Source organism: Carassius gibelio, chromosome B23, assembly GCF_023724105.1.
Source record: "Carassius gibelio isolate Cgi1373 ecotype wild population from Czech Republic chromosome B23, carGib1.2-hapl.c, whole genome shotgun sequence".
NCBI classification, from domain to species: domain Eukaryota; kingdom Metazoa; phylum Chordata; class Actinopteri; order Cypriniformes; family Cyprinidae; genus Carassius; species Carassius gibelio.
The window spans coordinates 16057274-16073606 of NC_068418.1; the positions used below are offsets into that span (position 1 = coordinate 16057274).

At 37.3% G+C, this 16333-nt stretch overlaps 1 protein-coding gene and 1 long non-coding RNA gene across 6 annotated transcripts in view; both read left to right on the forward strand.

The window, feature by feature from the left end:
* Positions 1-16333, forward strand: part of agrn (agrin) — a 242698-nt gene that overhangs the window by 39656 nt on the left and 186709 nt on the right. The gene's annotated exons all lie outside the window — the stretch shown is intronic.
* Positions 4701-6408, forward strand: LOC128011476 (uncharacterized). The gene is made up of 2 exons (XR_008182563.1): positions 4701-4956; positions 6215-6408. It is a non-coding gene; the product is annotated as an uncharacterized LOC128011476 (long non-coding RNA).

A 16333-nucleotide genomic window follows, 5' to 3' on the forward strand; every position in this document is an offset into this window, starting at 1 on the left:
GAAATAGCTAGGTAATTTTGAATAATTAAAACAATACATCTTTCAGCGTATCGCATGTTTTCAGTACAACCTGCTATTCTTTGCTTTTGTTCTTTCGACTTGTGAGAGGAAATGAGGCAAGCGTTGGAACCTGGTGTTTTGTAGACGTGACTCGGAAATAAAGCACATGAACACTGGACCAACCTCAACTTTATTTGGATTGTGCCATTGTGGTGCTTTACATCAACGTAACACTCTTTATTGTGAATATGACTAATGATACATAAGACTGCAGCTGAGATTTAGTTCATTTTCATCTCAGATAGTTCAAGGGCTGTTTTACCTTCTAAGATATGACAAATTCAAGTTTCCTGAAATCACCATGGTTACTAAACTGCTAAGATTCTTGATTTATGATGTTTTTGTAATACAGTATGTCCCCAGGCTATCAAATCTTACACTTACAAGCATATGGTTATAAGAACTTGATAACAAACAGACAGACTCAGCAATTTGTGACTTTGAACGTATCACTTTCTAGCTCCTATCCAAGAATAAAGCGATTGCTTCAGGAAACTGTCTCCCATATCAAAAGGCCACAGTAAAAGCTATAATATATTGAACTGTCTAGACTGTCTAATCTTAGATATGCTGACATAAATGCTACATTTATACTGTTGATAACAATTATTATAATTTGTTTTTCAATTTCAATTAAATCACTGGTTCAATTAACAGTTAATCTTTAAATTTTGCAAAAATCATTTTGGCTTATATACAGTCTCTGCAGATGTCATGTAACCGGAGACCCACCTCATTTGATCCATTTCAGAAATGATATTGGACTCAAAGGTGTTCCTGGAAGTCAATGCTGATCTTGAGAGATTACTTTAATAAATAACAGCTATCCAAAGGAGGATTACAGATCTTTACAAACATCAGAGTCTCATCGGTTTTTTTCCCAGTCGATGTCGATATTCCGGTGACAGATGAATGGAAATTTTATGAACCTATGTGAGAGTAATAGGAGTGGAATGTCCATTCCTCAGGGTGGCTCGAGGCTCATTCAAAGAGGTAGAGATAAAGCGCTGATGTGGACGAGTGTTTAGACTGTGACAGATTCAAATGACTCACTCATGATTTATGAAAACACAGATGAATTGCCCGTCAGCCATGCAAACATAACCCTGCTCCCTCAGTGAACTCATACAGTCGGTTGCAACCTCAGACTTTTATTCAGCAAGATGAAATTAATTGATCAAGATATTTATTATGTTAGAAATTGTAATGTTATATTTTCATTACACTAGAATTATATTTATAACTCAACTGTTTTCACAGTAATAACAAAATGTTTATTAAGAAGCCAATCAAAATGATTTCTGAAGGATCATGTGTCACTGAAAGTGTAGTAACGCCTTCATCGCAGGAATAAATTACATATTAATATACTGTAGAACAAGTTGCTTTAAAATGTAATAATGTTTCTTACATTAGAAAAAAAAACGTTCCCATTGTAGTAAACTGTTAGTTTATAAGGGAGCAGGAAGTGTTTTTTTCCCCTTCCAACAAAAAAAGGAAGACTTGTGGGTCTGCTGTTGTTATAATTTCATTAGTTCAGCTGTTAAAAGCAAAATACGGTTTTGATTTAGGGCTTCCTGAGTTTAGAGACTCAGAAGCACAGCATTAATCATTTGATTCACTTCGGTTTAAACCCGCTAAACCATTACCGTGAAAAGAAGTTGCCTTTGGCTACAATAAAAAAAAAATACTTTGATATATTGTTTTTGTTTTTCAGAGCTTTCATGAGCCACAGTAAATTTAAGGTTATACTTTTCCAACATGAGATGTTGCACAATAGAATCCTGCAAGTACATGTTGTTCATCTTACAACTTAGCCGGTTTGCCAGTAATTATCTTTTGAGTTGAGAATAAAAGACTCTCTTCACATCTTTCTTTCATAAAAATTACCTTAGTATTGTTATGTTTTATTTTGTTCTTTTTGGACATTTTCTTTGAAAGTTTATGGGTATGGAAGTCACCCAGTACCTAGTCTTGCGTAGACCTTCAGACTGAAGGTCTGGAATTCATGGCAGCTTTCATTGGCCAAGGCCCGCCCATGAGGGTGTTTGACTGACATGTTAAACAACCAATCACAGTTTGTTTCGTTCATCATCACGTTTCGAGTTCATCATTCAGGTTTGTGGAAATGTCACCACAATAATAGACTGGTATGTAAAACTCTCCTGGCATATTTTAAAGATTTCTATGCTGCAAACTTTAAATATTTCACATACTTTTGAAAATCCAGCGTTTAGTTGATCCTGATAAACGTTCATCGACACAGTTGTAAACATGACATTAGCCAACAGTCCGTGGGGGGGATGTCTGAGGCTGAGACTACCCATTACCATGGTGTATTTTAAGGAACAGTACCATAGTACTTTTTGCAGGCATTTTTATAGTATTTTTAAGATAAATAACTAACATCTCTGACATTTAGTGGTTAATTTTGGTTCAAAATCATATGTGTAATATGGTAAGTGTGTCTGAAGAAGTTGACGGGACAGGGCTAAAGGTGACTCTGATAGGGGTGTAAAAGGGGCACCAGAGGTGTTAGGCTGAGTTCGGAACAGCTGGAGTGAACTGGAACACATGGCTCCTTTTGATGGATCACAGCAGCAGGGCAGTCTTAGACCATTTATTTATTTTCATTGCTCTGTCCTCAAGAGAGGTACAGCAGCTGCTGTTTGGAAACGGTAGATTAGGATATGAAACACGCAAAGGGCATTAATGTGTATTTCACGTTTGAATATCCTCATGGGTTTCCTGTAAATTAATTTACGCTAAGCCCCATACATCATTCCATTTTTAGCGTTATGGATCGTGACTAATTCTATGTTTTGAGACCGTCTCAGAATGTTGCATAGAATGGATTATTATAGCAAATACAATTGGATCATTCAACTTCATGTTTGTTATGATTGTTTGGACCGTAATTATCTGGTTATCTGGTTATGTGATCAGCTTCCTCACTGCAGGCCTGCCATTGATACCATTATTGACGAGTCACTTGATACCGCTCCATTTGATCAGGATGCTGTGCATCAATATGTTTTATCTTCACTTCACACAGACCTGCACAGTCTGCTAGAGCAGAACGGTGCTTTAAAAAAAAAAAAAAAAATTCATTTGGTTTGGTTCTTGCATGTTCTTTTTTTTTCCACCAATTTGAAGAGAATGCCATATTAAAGTACCGTACAAAGTTTATTGTACTACTTACTCAGCAGTGCCGCAATACAGCTGTTGAATCTATAGTGTAAAAGAAATAGCATGACCAGTGTAGAATAAGCTGTGTTCATTTATACTTCTGCGTCATTGTCCGTGGACACTGCTAGTCCGCAGTGTCCATGTGCATGTTGTTGGTGTAACCTGCAGTACTACGACAAAAGCCGAAGAAGAAGCGGCTCGTTGGAGAAACATTATAGACATGACGGCAGCAAACAACCCTCTACATTGCGAGTAAATCACTCGCATATGCGACTAAATTTTACTCTGGGCGACTAAATTATGTCTATTGTTAGCCATTGGCTAATAAATTCTTAGATTTTACTCGCCAGTGTGTGTGTTCAAGGCTATTATAAGATTAGCACATTTTCACTCGCTGAACACTGACTGAGCGTTTCAGAGTTCTCTCTCCATCAAGCGATCTGTACTTTTCAGTTCATCTCAATGGACGCACAGCGCACCTGTATTTGCCGAACTGTAAACTCTGTGTGAAGGCACACGACTCTCCTTCGCTTTACTGAAAGCACTGTTTCTCACACATGCAAAGAGAGAGAGCGAAAGACTTACCAAGCTGAATTGACATGCTATATGTAAACTATATTATTTGTTGTATTTTCCTGTCAAAATAATGGAGTTCATTTAGAATTGTAAAACTTTCTTAAACAATCAGAAGATAAGCCGGTTTCTCCGGTAGTGGGCGGAGCTAATGCGCAAATGGCAATTTCTTTGGCTGGCGCTTGTCTATTACCATCCCTATTTTGATGTCAGCAAATCAGTTAGACCGAACGCAGACAACGTGATTAATATTCATGAACCCAGCAGCTCATCAATTTGTAGTGCATTGTATATTAGTATGGTAGTAGAATTAGTAGTAGTATTATCTTTTAATAATAATTAATATGATCTATTACCTTTTTTTCTTTTTTTTTTTACAGAAACCCTCAATGACCAAAAATATCTTAAGCATCACCACCAGTCTTAAGTGACAAATATGCATTCATACATGGTTATTAAGTTTTAGTTCTAATCACTAAAGTTCCATAATATAATGCCATAATATAGTACCATAATATAATGCTTGACTGACTGATTAAAAAGCTAAGATTTAAGAAGCTGTGCCATTTTACAAAGATAAGCTGATTGGAATCATGTGTGTGTGTGTGTGTGTGTGTGTGTGTAAAGTAGTATATCAGTCTGGCGAGTAAACTAAACATTTTACTAGCCAATGGCGATTATATTGCCAAGGTGTGCCTAGAGGATTGGCAAATAAATATCAAATCATTAAATTATTATATAATACCTACAAATGGAGACAACAACGGCACAGGAGAAGATGGCATTCTTTCCGTCTTCACAAGGACTTGTATCATGGCAGATCAACACTGTTTGTTGCGGAAAACTAGTGATGTATAATGCTGTGTAGTATAATAAATAGAGCCCGACCGATATATCGGCCGGCCGATATTATCGGCCGATATGAGCTTATTGCATTTAAATCGGCATCGGCGTTTATAACGGCCGATGAATGATGAGAAACAGTCTCATGCTTTACTCATGTTATGAGTGTTGCATAGTTTACCCACCAGAGGGAGCTCTGCAGCTCCAGAGTTGACAACAGCGCCAGAAATCCACTAGCGAAGAAAGCGATCAGCCAAGCCAGCCACGGAGATTTTTTTTTCTGTTTTGACGGTGAGTCTGTCGTTCTTCATGTGAAATGATTTAGTTCATACACTGTATATACAATGATGTGGTAGTTCTAGCTAACGGTCCTATCATTATCACTTATAAATATTCTGTAACATCACTTACAGCCGCTTAATGCATTGCTATATTAGATTAGCCACAGAGCTAATACCATGTTTATCAGTGGAAGAGTGCGAACGTTAATAAGAGGTCAAACTATAACGTTATCGTTTAACTTATTCTAAATATATCTGCAGTGTTTCCCACATAATGACCGGGTAACTGTGGCAGGGGGGCAATGACTAGAAGTTATGTTCAGCGTGCCTCGAAAAAACAACAGCTGTTATGTTATTGAATGAATTCATTAAAAATAGGTCATTGCACTTACATCAAATCACAATATGGACGAATATCTGTAAGTATTAAGCCGGAATAGTCTTTTTAAATATGAATCCTGCATGTTCTGCGTGTCTCTGTTAATGAATGGCGCAGAAGCGCCTCTTCATTCATTAAACACACGTAAGCGCATTAAGCTCGCGGTGAATTCAGCGTCTGCTGTCTCACTAAATAATCACGTGAACACATGAACAACATCTCCAGAACTGCTCTGACAGTCACTTCATGAGCATTTGACCGTTTGATTTAAGTAAAAGCAGCATCACATCACATACACAGAATTGTAAATGTACGCCAACCCGTCAAAATAAAAGTCCAGTTAAAGACTGTTGTTCAGCAGAATGTACAAAAGCCTATCATAGACTCGATTACTAAAATATTCGATAGCTACAGCCTTATGTTATTCTAACGCTAATATAGCTTCCTTTTTAGCAGGCCCCTTAAATGCTTGCTATTAACTTGATTGAAGGTGGTTCTTCTCAAAATTGACAGCGGTGTGTTCATGACACTAACGTTAACCATTCAACTTCGACTAGATGCGTCAGAAATGATTAACCAGATAGGACATGTAAATAAATGTGAGCTGAACAAGCGCTTTTTTTATTTTATTTATTTTTATTTTTTACAGATTGTTTCAAAGCAGCTTTAAAGACATAACAGGAAAATGTTGTAATATTGTTAAATAGAAGTAGGTAATAGGTAATACCTATTGGTTGACAAATAAAATATATATATATTTCTCATTTTTGCCTATGTAGGAGATCCCTGTTTATTATAATTCTAATTCTAATGATGACACGAGTAATGATACATGGTGATATTATTAATACACATGCTTATTCTTTCTCTGTCTCTTTCTGCCCTACAGATGGCTGAAAAAGGGCATGCTGTAGCAGCAAAGTGTGGGACTACTTCTGCAAATACTTTAACTTTAGTATTATAATTTATTTACAGAACACACACAGACTGTTAAAACCAGCTTCAACTGGAAGAAAGTAAAAGTGTTAAATGTTTAAAATCAGGCTGTTTTTTTTATCATTAAAAAATATATACTTTTGATGTGCAATTGTTTAGTCATTGAGACTATAATCTAAGGCTTTTTTTTTTTTTTACATAATCTCTTCTGGAAAATGGTTTATACAGCCCACATACATAGAACAGGCAGATATTTTGCTATTGAATGTTGTGTAAGTGCAGTATATAGGAAATGGGTCTAATATCCAGTTTATTTTCAAAATCAAAATATCGGCTTATAAATCGGCTCTTTTCGAGTTAATATCGGCATCGGCATCGGCCCCCAAAAAACCATATCGGTCGGGCTCTAATAATAAATGATAAGATCTTTGAATTGTATTTATTTTATATAAGTAGGTGTAACATTACAATATATTAAAGTGCACATAAACACACACAAAACTCAATTACATATGGAAGAAGGGGTTCTTGCAGACCAATCACAGTGCTTGCAGTCTGCGTAGATTTGACGTACTGTTAGATTTTTGGAGAAGTGCACATCAGGCTACGCCGTACTACACACAGAAGTCGCAGAAATATAAATCAGTCTTAACAAACTGCTTTTTTTTGGGAATCAGATATATTGTATATACTGAAAGAATCATTAATGGACCCACTTAGCTAAATCTTGCCCTTTAATTGTAAAATTCTTTACAAATCCCATGCTGCAGAGCAGTGCTGCAGAAAATGCACTTTTCTTCTGTAGACTCATCTTCCATTAAGACTACAGCTGTATGGTACATAATGCAGTACAGAGTCTGAGATCCATCCCTGCCAGGGTATATGGCCCATTATTCTTTTGACTAACCAAAATGGGCAATGGATGGACAAAGAAGTTGCATTGGAACCTGCATACTTATTGCATTAAGTGCAATCAATAAATCCCTCCTTTGTGCACAGTGCAGGCACATCCCCTCCTCTGAATCTCAATAAAGTAGAGTGCTCTCCTTGTAATGAAGATTGCTGTGCAACTTGATTACTTTTAGTGCATTCAAAGTGAGCTGCCCTGCACTGCAATTTCCCTGATGGCTCAGGCTCGGTCCCCAGTTTTAAATCGACACCTTAAAGCCGCCATTCCTTGGAGGATCGTGACTGGCAGCCCCTTGTTTTTCACTGGGGAACGAAAGTTTATTCAGTTTTTTGCATTGAGTGTTTTTATGAGATAACCCCAGATCTTGCAACTTTGATTGATAAGCCAGTAGAAACCAGAACAAGAGATTTGAGTGATTTCCAAGATCGTTTTCCCCCCGCTTATTTGTTCAGGCAAAAGAGTCTGGGAGGAAAAAAAACAAACAAACTTAACTCTACTTTATTGTGGTCAGTCTAATTTAGTGAGCTTGTAAAGGTGACTTTGTACTTTTCTAGAACTACATGATCTTTAAGCTTTATTTACTGTCCCATTTGGTCCCTTTTCAGACTCCCGGATGAAACAAACCCAGATCTTTCAAGGACGCTTTTTGTCTGCTGTCCTAACTGTGTTTTGTCACATACAAAAGAGTGCACATGCAGACCAGACATGATGCGTATCATGTCGATGGGGGGCTGGGGGAAGAGTCATATTTTGTCTAGCATCTTGCCCCTGTGCAGGTTATCTCTGCATCAAGCATCAGCAGCCTATTAGAGGAAGAGCATCAACCCCCTCGTTTCTCCTCCCCTTTCCCCTTTCTCTCACACCTTTACACACAAAAACAGATTTTTAAACCCTCTGAAGGAGTGCTGACCTCATGTGTGATCCATTGCAAAGTACTAGTAGGCGCCTCTCAATATGTTCCCCCCAGGACCTACCCAATTTCTCACACTTTCTCTTAGAAGAGCCCTAAGCACCTGAGTCCATTATTAACTTCCCTTTAAGCACATTGATGTGCTTTGTGTTTCAGGTCAGCCCGTGCTTTATACAGGGTCAGCTTTGATGCTTATAAGCAGAATTGCTCATCTGCAGGGTTCCTCATCCACAGTTTTTAAGTCAATGTGAAATTCAAATCCACTCAATTTAGTTTCTTGATTCGCCTTTTTTTGGTCTGATTTTCCATTGGTATTCCAAAGATTCAAAATGTGTCTCTTTTGTAGTCTTTCTTTAAAATCCTCTAACTCAACCTCCTCTGAAACGACTTTCCTGATGACATCACTAAGGCCTTGTGAGCTATTGGTTAATTTCGAGTAATACTCAAATAGCTATGGTAAATTTATTTTATTTACATTTTAGAGTTAACATCATACAGTAGATCTTTCTGTGAGTCGACCCTATATCCTGATGTTTAATCATTAAATAATACATTCCCAATGGATAAAATCTAGTAAAATATATATCTGCCTAGTTGTATTGTCAATAGGTTTATGAGTTTAGCATTCCTTTTTCTCTAAAAAGGAGATCATCCATACCATTCTGGGTTTCATGTCAAGGATTTTCGAGGGAGTGTTAGTCAGGACTTGTTCCTTTATCTTTTCTTTGCTAATTTTCTTCTCCATTTACTGTTTTAGAGGCTATTATAATTTTTCATGAAGCCATTCGTTTATATTCCAAGCGTGGAGCTCAAGTGTATCTCAGTCTGCCTTTAAATATGCACGACAGTAAAAGGCGACTGTCCCGGTTACTGGAGTTTGGCTCGCGGTAGAGCCGGCTGAGGAAATTATACATGTGTCTGGTCTTGCTGTAAATATTTCAGAGAGTGTCAGAGAGTTGAAAGATGGCAGCTGAGAAAAGGATGGAGCTTGGCAGACCTCAATACAGTATATTGAAGACATAAACTGTCAACTGTCCATGCTTACTGCGCGGATGTATATAGCATTCTTTGTTTGATGTTGCAGCTGTGTATCATTACATATCCCTTCAGGGATAAAAGAAAGTATCCACCATCCCATCTACCTACATCTGAAGGAGAAATTACTCTATACGTCTTGATACTCCTGAGAGGTCTTGTCTGGAAGCAGCTTTGAATATTTAGCATGATATCTTAGACACTCCAAACTGGCTGCTCATACTCTGAGGATGACTTGTAAAATATGAAATTGAAACATATATGAAACACATGAAATATATGCTGAAAAAATGTTTCTTGAAAATAAAAAAAATAAAAAATGCTTCTTGAGTTCCATTAGAATGACTTCTGAAGGATCACGTGTCACTGAATACTGGAGTAATTGCTGCTTCACAGGAATGAAAAAAAAAAAAAGAAATCTGGCAACCAATATATACATATACATTTATATATATTTACACACACACACACACACACACACACACACACACACACACACACAAACAAACACACACACACACACACATATATATATATATATATATATATATATATATATATATATATATAACACTTTCTTGGAATACATTGAGAGTTGTGTCTTTTTAAGGGGTATTTTTGAATCCCTGCCAGTGTAGTGTTACAAAAAATTAACTTGATGGTACCATTATGGTTAGCATGCTGCTTATGTAGGCTACAGACTTCAAGGCAGCTCGCTAGCTTTGGCACAGAGATAATAAGTTGGTTGCCTGATTTTTCTGTACTACAACATGACTCTTTTTTTTTCTCTCCTTCTCTTTCATGTTCCATCACTGGCCTTGCGGACTACCATTTCAGGTAAGACACTTGCTGACTTTCATCATTCCCCAATAAGCTGTCATCTGTCTATATATCGCTCCTTTTTTCTTCTCTCCACATACCCGGTGCTTTCTCACATCTCCATCAGCTGTAATTGCAGCCCTCATGCTTTTCCTTCAGTCTTGCTTCCAAAACTGATCATGTCGGGGCAGGAAATAAATATAAAATTGCAAAAAACAGACAGAAACATTATGGACAAACAGTGCTTAACATGTTCATTGTTCTCATTAGTGCTGCAGTCCATTATTCATATTTATTAGGGATTTCAGTAGATCTTTAATTTCTATTTTTTTTTTTTTTAAGTTGTAAATAAAATAAAAAAAGATTACTGGAGTGTTTTGCCAGAAAAAAAAATCTGCTATTTTATTAAAAAATGTCACATGTAATTCAGTGTTTTACATGGGATTATGGTTGTTTGTGTAATTTATTTGCAGCTTCTGAGAGAAAAGTTTTGTTGATGTAGCTCCCAACATCAGGTGATCAAATTTCAGTTTATGTTGTTATTTGATTGCGTAATTTTTCATGAGAGATGTACACTTTAAATCAGCAGCCCTAATATTTGTTATTGTGCCACCATTTTCTTTTCTGCCCTCTTTTCTGTCATTGGTTTAGCAACAAGCTAATTAGCCATGCTAATCCCATAGTGTCAGCTGTGGGCTTCTTGTGTACAGTACTTATGTCATTCTTGAAATTGTTGACTATGTAAAGTTTCAAATCACTCATTTATGTTGTTAGTTGGTTGTCATGTTGTTGTGTACCTCAGTAGACAGCTGTTGGAACAGAGTTAATAATTTGGTTGCCAGATTTACCGGGCTGATCCATTCTTGAAGATGGTAAGAATTACGACAGAATTTAGATACAGGTCAGAAGGTGTAATTGGTTGCATTTTCATCATCTTGTTTGTCATTGAATATTGATAGCCACCATTTTCTTTCTTCTGTTTTCTTAAGCAGTACTTCCTTTATCCCAACCCCGTTGTAAACTGGTGTGTGCACCTGTCACGCCTTGACAGAAAGACATTGAGAGAATGGCTTGGAATAGCAATGTGAGTGTCTGTTCTCAAGTGCTTTCATACGCAGTGTTGGCCAGTGTACAGCAGTCCTGCTGTGAACAGACAGCCCCCTCTTCTCCTCTCAGCCAAACGTTTGTAGCGTTTGTTCAGTGTCTGCTGGGCGGATGAATCAATACACATAAAAATGTGTCCAATGAGAGAAAACAACCGAAGAGACAAAGCCATTCACTTCTAAAACAGACGCATAGGCCTACTTCCAATATTTCACTCCAAGACACATTGTTTCCATTTGTTTCATGTAACAGTGTAGAAACACACAGTTTCTGGAGCATCCTGTCTTTTTTTTTTTTTTTTTTTTTACTTATCCAGGAAGTTCCACATAAGAAGCAGTGCTGAGACACACACAATCGTCATTGTGAGGAAGCTGTGTGCTTTTTTTGTCAGTGGTGGGCCTGTGCTTTTAAGCCGTCCTTTCTAAGGACGTCCTTTATCATGTATATTAAAAGCTAGGAGACAGTCAAAACAAGTCCTCTGTCTCATGAAGCGGACGTGAGGGAGAGGCCCTTTCATCTGCTGAAGCCCGTCTTTTCCTGTAAACCTCCTAGCGCCCTCTCCAGCACCTCACTCCCTGGTCTAAATGGCTCTTTTATTGGGTCCTACCTCATGGGACTTCGTGCTCGCCACGTTACTGAGCATGTATCCCAGCTGGCACTGCACCGGCTTCGCTCATAATGAAACATAATGCGGAGGGTGCAGTCTAACAGAATGCTGATATTTGTCTTTGTGCATTCTTGAAAGTGAACGATGCAGTTTTTAATCTCCATCAGCTGTTTTTTTGTATTATTATTTTTATCTTGGCCTGGTGCTAACTCAGCGCTAATGGGGCCACTTCATTAAAGCAGAGTGTCGTAGTGTCAGAGCCAAACACTTCAGCCTTTGTATTGGTTTACAGGATTTTTATGCTCCCCCGGCCCTCTGTGGTTTCGAAATGTTTTAACTATTAATTTTCCCAGAACTGTTAAAGAGCTGTGGCTGGGAAAGTTCACCTTACTGCTTTAAGTATGTCTTTCTCCTGTGGGGTATGTGTGTTAAAAATGTGTGTTTTTGCTACTATATTGTACAGTGTAATAGAAAAACAAATGACAGTATTAGTGACAGGGTAACAAAATTATGTCTTCGTTATTCAAATTTACAAAATGATGCATCTTTAAAGACAAATAGAGTAATTTCTGTGCTGCTCAGTCAACTTATGAAAAGCCTACCTATTGTTATTTCTGTATGTTTATTTTTATGTATTCTTTTTTTTTTTGTGGCAATGACAGAGACAGTCACCTTTACCAAATCGATAGACTCACCCAGACCAATGACACAGACAGCAACATTTTCAGAGGACATGTCTGATGCAGTGCTCACCTTTTATATCATGCTGATTAGCTTGTTAATTTAGGTTTCACCCTTGCACTTAACCTTGACCTTTAGCATGCTACGGTTCTGTACATTCTTTTTATGATATGTTTTGGGTATTTTGACATTTCATTGCATTTCCCATAAATTAACTGTAGGTATTATATTTTATTTTATTTTTGTTTTTCCTCCCTCTTTATATGTATTGCTCATCACGCCTACATCTCACATTCTCATGAATTCTTGCTCTCCTGGGATTGCTAGCCGGTCATGCTAAAGCAGGTCAGTTTGAACCTGTCTCCTGTCAATGGAAGACAAAAAAACATAGTGTCAGTCTTGACAAGTCGCGGGCTGAAAAAACACATTCAGTCAGAGCTGACAGATATAGGAATCCTTTTTGCAGCTTTAAAAAGCGCTTTATCTTATCCAGCTGGTGTCATTATACGCATGTTTTCTCTTTGCCTGTGGTGATAGGCCCTGAGTTTGACAGGTCATCTTGATCACTGGTGGAGATGCTCGTCCTCTATAGATTACGGATGAGTGGCTTCTCTGTGCCGGATCCCGTTTCTCTCGAGACTCATTCAAGAGAGTCTTTTGAAGTGTCCGCTGTCATAGCGAGAGAGAGGGAGAGACTAAGTGGACCAGGCCTGGGAGGGGAGGTGAAGGGGTGCAGGAATGCAGATTTCATACTCATTCAGATAATGAGATTAGGGACATGCCGTCTGAGGCAGGAATTCCACAGATTCTGCTTCCACCCACAGGCCTTGGTTGATCTGCCAAGGTGCCCTGTTCATTTTATGTATACTATTTTTTCTTTCTTATTAGGGGTGAAGAAATTGTGCAAGGACAAAATAAATTTCAATTAACCCAAATTATTAAATTTCTTGACACTGCATGTGTGCAGCCTCAAGATTGCATGGTGTCTACTTTTAAAAAGGTTTTAGTGATGACGATACCCATGATTCTTGGCCTTTAAAGCTTGCCATAGGAATAGTTCACCAAAAGAATAAAAAATGTATTTTAGGAATAAAAATTGTAATTTTAATTCGCACATAATGACCCAACCATCTAGCCTGTTATGTTGTCTGTGTTGGAGTATATTGGATACACATAGGGCACACGTCTTTTTCTTTGTGTGCTTAATGTCTGTGTGTCGTCTGGTGACTCTGGTAGCTTGTGGGTGTTTTTGTCTGGTGCAGGTAACATGAGCGTTTTGGGTGACGGCGCTCAGCCAATCCATCCATTCACCCATAATGGAAGTCGACAAGATGCATTGTCCCACCCATTTTCCACAGCAAGGGGAAATAATATCTGCAAAAGCCAGAATGCTAGTTAGAATTCCTGTCCCTTATGGATGACTTCCGGCTCTTTTGATTTTCTCCTTTTTGTAACGTTAGCTCACTTTTGTCTTTTTCATCTTGTCAGCGCAAGGTGGTCAGTTACTTCAAAAGGCGTCGCACAAAAACTAGATGTCAGCTGGGAAGGTGCCGTCTTCGTGTGGGAGTAAATGTATAGAGGAAGGGGACCTGTGCAGACGTGTCTGAGTGTTCTTGTGTTAACCTGCTCAGCATTCCTCTCAGAGGAGGGAAAGAATCCACAGCTCTGAGCTAAACATTTCCAGCACTCACACTTTATTAGCCTGTAATGTGAGAACGGGCACTGGATAAACCAGATGTCTGCCCCTTTTTCCTGAATTCCTGCTGTCATTATTTAGGTAGAAGTTCTTGGGTTTCGCTTCTGTCTATGTCAGACCTCGTAGAGCTATAAATAACAATTTGTAGCTCTTCCGTTTTGTAATCTAATCAGATTTGCACCATGTGCCGCATTTTTAAATCGATTATGTCTTCATGCGTTTGAAATAAATATGGTGGGGTCCAAAAAGTCTGGGATTCAGAATTAACGGGATGAAGTGATTTCAAAATTCGATTTAATATGTGAATGAATATTTAATCAGTATTAAAAGTCTGTTCTGTAAATAGAGTAAATATTTAGCTAGTTAGTTAGTTGCTAGTTTTAAATATACTTCCAGGGAAAATAACAATTGAAAGTTTTAAATATGATTTAGATTTGCATCTGTTTTATAAATATTTGATTCAGATGCAGTCTATTATAATATTACCTATATAGATTAATTGTTGAAAAATTAAGTATAAAAATACATTTATTTAAAAATCCACACATTTTGGCTTCGAGAAAAATAATTATAAGTAAAATATATATATTATATAAAATATATAAGATAATATGTATATAGTGATATATGTATGTATATTTAATAAAAAAATACTTATTTTGTTTACTAGTGGTCTCTCGCTTTTTGAATTTATTCCCAGATTTTTTTTTTTTTTTTAATGGTTGGTTGGCCATCTGCTGTGGTTGCTTTCATTTGCAGTATTTTTCACCTCACTATTTAAATCACCTTGTGCGGTCAGTGTGGCATGTTTCGCTGATTTGCAAACTGCACCATGTTGTTTTGAGCTCTTCAGCACTTTAATGAGCCTCTCTTGAGCAGAGAGAGTCAAGCCTACACATAAGCTCCAGTCCCTATGGAAACATAAGTGGCTATTGTTTGCAGAGGGTGCGTTTGCCGAATGCAAACCGGAGACGAGCCCGAAATTCTGGGGCAAGCTGACCATGCTTGCACAGCAGGAGAGCACCGTCTTCCTCGCTCTCTTTCCATTGCTTGTACTCTCCCAACCCTTCTCTTTTTTCCTGTATCCCAGTTCCAGTCTCAGCATCATTATTAAACGGATTAGCTGTGCTTTGGGATCAAGCTTCTGTGTGGGAAGAATAAATTGCATTATTTTCTAACGGAAGGGATGCTGACATCATTTGAGGGCTTGAAGCAGGAAAAGTCTGGGAGTGAGGATGCAACATTTCCTCTCATGAATCAATACTCTGGATGTCCATAACAAAAAAAGAGAAAATATTTAGAGAGCGGGAGGAAAAAGTGTTTTTGATGGGAACATTTTAGCTAACTGGCAGCAAAGATTTTTGTTTTTATTATTATTTTTATATTTTTTATTAGTTTTTCTTTATTTTAACAGAAGCAACAGAAAGCATTATTAGTGGGAAATATAGGGGAAAAAAATCACTTCCACTCTTATATTATATTATATTACATATTATTTTATATTATATTTAGTGCTGTCAAACTATTAATCGTGATTAATTGCAACCAAAATAAAAGTTTTTGTTTACATAATATATGTATGAATGCATGTATATTTATTATGTATATTTAAATACACACACACACACACACACATATATATATATATATATATATATATATATATATATATATATATATATATATATATATATATATATATATCAATTTCCTTTGACTGTTTGGAATATTGGACTATTTTAACATTGAAAAAAAGTAAATTTTTCACTTTTAGCACAATTACAACTTGTCTTGAAATAAGATGTTGGTGGGAATGAAGATAAAACTTTAGTATTATGGTGTCATCATGAGTGGGATAATTTATAAGACATTTTGCCTTTCAGGCGCTTTTGTGGGTTTGTTTATTTCTAACCTTGTGTGTGACACTGAAGCTCAGAACTTCTTAAATGGATCTTGTCTTGCTTGTGTCCAAAGCACTTTGTTTCCATAAATGGAAGTACATTTTTTCTAGGAGACTGAAAGATTTCTCAGCAGTGACATCCAGGGAGAGGTTGTCCACGTTCATTTTGAAAACAAATGAAGAAATAATAATTCGGATAGTCTCTTACGGGTACATTTGATTATTCCCACGTTACTTGATGTTCTGCCCTCTGAACTGGTTTACAGATGAGCAAAAACAAATCTTCTATTGTCAAGCAACAGATTCCCTTGAATGGTAAGATGAGCACAAGGCCTCATAAGGTCCAAAAAAGCTCTTCGTTGTCTCAGTCTTAATGCTTCACTGCAGCAGTTAATACAAAATATGTCCTT